Below are 5,160 nucleotides of genomic sequence, written 5' to 3' on the forward strand. Positions count from 1 at the left end.
AACAGAACATATATTTCTAACACTAACATACAACTAAGTAGTGCTGGGATCAAACAAAAATAATTAATTGTTTCTTTCAAAAATTAAGAACTTACCAGCAGCTACATCCAAAGTTTCTGTTCTTTCCCCTTGGCGCATAGTGGACGCTTTAACTGATGCGCTACAATGTTCGGGTTGATTCACTGTGTTATGGTTGTGAGGAGTACCAACTCTATTTCTATCTCGACCTTTACTGACTGTCTGTGAACTTTGGAGAGTAGATCGAGGTGCTCTAGTACAATCTTTAACAAAGTGTCCAAGTTTTCCACAATTGTAGCAGGCTCCAGAGGCTTTACGACAAATACCTCCATGTAGCTTACCACAAAAATGGCAAAAACGGGCAGAATAGGAACTTCTAGTTGTTCGACGACTGAACCTTGGTGTTCTCTGCCCTGATGATCCGCCTCTATCATATCCCTGAGCTCGGGGTTCCTCAAATTCTTTTCTCTTTCTCAAATTACTGTTCGAGCTCTGACCCATAGGTTCTCCCTCTTCTCTATTTCACATTGCCCTTGTGGGGGTTGGGTTTGTGCTTGAGTTTGAGCTGACAGAGTATCAGCCATTTGTTGAAAGAAAGTGGCCATTTGTTTGGCCGTTTGTATAGTAATTTGTACCGGTAAAACTGGTACAGTCGGGCCTTTGACACTCTGAGGAGCTGGGGCCTCAACTTGTACTTCTGCTATCACAGACTATTCTATTATCTCATTCTTCTCTTCTATTCTTTTCACAGGATTTTCTATTCCTGTACAACCAACACAAGGAGATTTCTCTCTATTAGTTCATATTTATGATGTAAATGTACTGTATGTATCAAACATTTTAGCAGTTGTATTTACCGACAAAAAGATTTCAAATTCACAGTTCGAAATTTACTTTAAAACCATTGCTCTCATACCACAAAACATGTCACACCCTACTCCTTCGTAAGATGTAACATGATCCCGTAGTACACCTAATGAATTTCCGTATTTCGCTTATCGATAACACATTAGATATACTACAAGGGATTTTAAAATAATTTTCGTGAAATTTAAATCATCGCTTAAAATCTGGTGTTATAAAAATTTTTTAAAATTTTGACAGAGTGCCAGCTGTATTTTGAGAAAACAGTTCTTCAATCCTGCAAAGGAAAATACTCCCAATATGTTTTCTCAAATACAACTCCAATAAACTTCATTTCATCTCATAATTCAATATCAATAATCAAATCATTTCATTTTCAAACCAACCTCATCATAAAAGAAACATTTCATTGATTATAAGACTCAAAAATTAATATTACAAAACTATACAGGTAAATGAAATCTCAAATTTATATTACAATGATTTGCATTTAATTACATACCAAAATATTTTACAAGAGTTTTTATACAACTGCTCAAATAATTTACATACATATTATTACATGCATACATCAAAACCTATGTACATGGGTATACCTATGATATACCTGGAGCTGATCTGAATGTGTCTTCAAAGAAGCTTACTCAACTGCTCTATGCTCTTTTCACCTGCGACAGCATACAAAGCTATCGCTGAGTGGTGAACTCAATGGTGCACAACTATAATTTAAAACATAGTACAATATACATTGACAAAATTTACAGCAAATAATTTGGAAATCTGAATACTCATCAAATTCCAAAACTCAAAATATTCATTGCCAATAATATAAATCATTTGTATAAAATGACTTTGATCACGAATTTCAATTTATCAAATCACAACTAAACATTTAAGGTAATTCTTACAAAATTAATTATACATAAATCATAATTGAAATCATAATTCTTTACTATTCAAAAACCATTCTTTATCTCAAAAACCATTCTTTATCTCACTAACTATGCAAGACTAATCCGAAAGGGCCATCTTCGGGGTGATTCTAACTCCCTATGATCGGGGAGGTCGAATCAGATTCTAACTCCCTATGGTTGGGGAGGTTAAATCATCGTGCACAGTACATATCACAATAATGAATCTTCCAAAAGGGCCATAACATAAAAACTTAGATCTAACCTCTAGTAAGAGGTGAATCTAAGCATGTGCACGTACCATGATAATCAAAACACAACTAACTCCATTATCTTCTCAACAAATGAGAGAGACGGGTAATAACCTAGTCAAGCATCTATAGTGAGATATAAAACAATATCAAAATCCTTTTAGTGAGCATAAATTACAATACAATTCGATTCAAAGTCAATCCCAATATCCAATAATTTTTATGCTCATCACAATTCAAATCATAAATTTGTATTTTTCCATGCAAATTGCCCATCACAATTCAAAACATGTTCTATCACAATTTTCCAAAACATAATTTATTCAATCCACAATAATACTTAATACTTGTCGAAATACCATTTCACAAAGCTAAATTCATACATACTATAACAATTTCAATAATCATTGAATTAAATCCAATACTTGATAAACATAATTCATAAGAAAAATAACGTCATTTAATCAGATGAAATTTGCATAATAAAATCAATTAAAAACTAGTTGTGCACAAACCTGATTTGAGTCGCTCCTAGGCCCTGACTCAATGTTCTTTATGCTTCTCAATATCCTTATCAACTGAAACACACAATTTAAAGTGTTTCAGTACTCAATGAATTTGTTTCCAACCATAAAATCCAATATCTAAATTTTCTTGGCACAATTCCCTTCAATTCATTTCATTAGTCAACTTATAATGTTGACCATTGATGCACTCTAAGTGAGTCAATTTCAATGTTACCAATATGTCACATTTTATAGCCCTTTGGTGTTGGTATATGTTACCAATTTCATTTCCAAGTGTATTGCATTTTATTGCAATTTACCGGATTTCGATGTACTATTTTGACCTAGCTGGACGACCTAGTTCCCTCAGTTTTCGGGTTCTGGTCCAAACTACAAACTTCTAGGTCTATGTCTTATTGCACCCGGGGCAAAATTTTAGGTCATTCTGAGTTGTGTAGACCAAGATATGGTCAATTTACCAATGCTGGACAGAATGCACTAAAATGGTAAGCTTAGGTCATTTTTAGGTCACTTTTGGTTCGGCCAGTTTTGGTACCTAAACTTGTGCAAGCTATTTGGCTTGGTTCTGGCCATTTCTAGGCTTTGGTGTCTCATAAGAATTGTAGATCTATGTCTAAACTATTCATGGTAAAAATTTCAGGTCATTTGGACCTGTTTTGAGTAAGTTGTGGTCAAAATATTAACTGCTGCCCAAATGGTCAATTTTCAGGCTTCTAAGTCACTAATTCAGATTTGGTCATTTTTCAAGTCACCTTCTCGGTAGAATTTAGGTAAGCTTCCTTCATGAAAGTTGGCACATTTTGTGCCTAGTTTCACCTCCAATTGGTCTTATACCAATTGGAGTCACACACTTAAGGTTCTAAGCTAAAGTCTACACTACCCTATTACACATTATTCAACACTTACCAATTACACATTCAATACTTACCAAGTTTACCTTTCATGCTAATTCTGATTTGGTACCATAACATTAACACACTTTATATCACATTTTGGTTATTTTGGGCAGCTTGTAACCACTCTCAACATACACATTATAACTCAGAATTTTCAAAGTCTAATTACAATAATTTAACCACATGAACATACCTCATTTACATGTCCAAATCCAAACAATTATTCACATACACATGCTGCCATCATAAGCAACATAATTTAACAATATTTCATGAACTTAAATACTTCAATCTTCTTCATGAGACTGTCACAAGTTTACACATATCCATCAACTTCCATTTTCACTTTTCAAGCTTACAAATCAAACTTTACACGTGGAATTCAACTTCAATACAATTAAATATTTAAATCAACATCCAAACAACAATTTACATGCAAGGACAAGCTGTTCATGGTGAGGTTTCATGGCTGCCAAAATGCTCCATCACCAATAATTCATGAAACCTCAAATTTCTTCCATAATTCAACTACCCACAACCTTAGTTACACTTTTAATGAAACAAGAATTGAAAATAACCACTTACCTCTTTTGGACTTCTTCAAAACTCCACCAAAACTTATCTTTCTTACTCCCTTATTGCTGCCCAAGGTGTGTAGGCAAAGATTAATGAAGGAAGTTCAAGAATTTAGCTTGAAATGAAGGTGATCTCAAGCTTGCATGGGTGATTTCCATGGAGGAAAGCTGGGACACCATTTTCGGCCATGGGAGAGCTTGGTGAGGAAGATGAAGTGAGTGGAGGATTCTGCCCTCATTTTAAGTATTAATGTATCTACTTAGTGCTCCACTAAACCTAGATTAATGATATTATAATCTAAGGTTTCAAAAATTGCAATTTTAACCTTATTTTCTCATAATTTACATTTTATCTTTAATTCCATTTTTCATTTTATTTTCCCAAATGTAATACCATTTATTTTTCACTGACATTTAGGTCAAAAGCCAACTCTAAGTGTCAAATGACCACAATGCCCCTATTCGGGTTGTGTTCCTGATTTTTCAGTGACACTGAGTTTTGTCGTTTTCTCGATTTCTCGTTTTTCTTTGTACTAATTAATTAATTTTTCTTTGATATTTCTAATGACATTTATACTTCAATAAGTCTTTAATTATGTCTCGAAACTAAATTCCGAGGGTTCCCTGCAGTCCTGAGGTCGGCTATTGCCTGCGCCGTAACTTTCCGATACGGTCACCCATCGCTGCGGTGCTGGCTCATTTAACTTAGTTTCATTTCATTGCTATTATTTTTCCTTTATTTTTCTTGTATTTTCTTTTCTTGTATTTCATTATTTTATGTCTCCTCATTAACAATTAAATATAGTTCTAGCCATCCTAGCTGTCCGGACTGACACTGGTCACCGGAACAGTAGAACGCACTACCGAACATAGGGGTGTTACAATTCTCCCCCCATTAAAATAAATTTCGTCCACGAAATTTTACCCAATAGCCGTCTTACAATATTCACACGTTTATTTTCTCCTTTCCATATGATCGTATAATCTTCTTTCCTCTGAATTTGTGTAAGATTTTTAACAATCTAATATAACATTTACTTTGTTTATATAGCACTAATCTTTTCTTTCTATCATTCCGTCTAATATTTCGATTCATGTTCCCTTTTTGAAAGACCATT

The sequence above is a fragment of the Hevea brasiliensis genome, unplaced genomic scaffold (genome assembly GCF_030052815.1).
Source record: "Hevea brasiliensis isolate MT/VB/25A 57/8 unplaced genomic scaffold, ASM3005281v1 Scaf1, whole genome shotgun sequence".
NCBI classification, from domain to species: domain Eukaryota; kingdom Viridiplantae; phylum Streptophyta; class Magnoliopsida; order Malpighiales; family Euphorbiaceae; genus Hevea; species Hevea brasiliensis.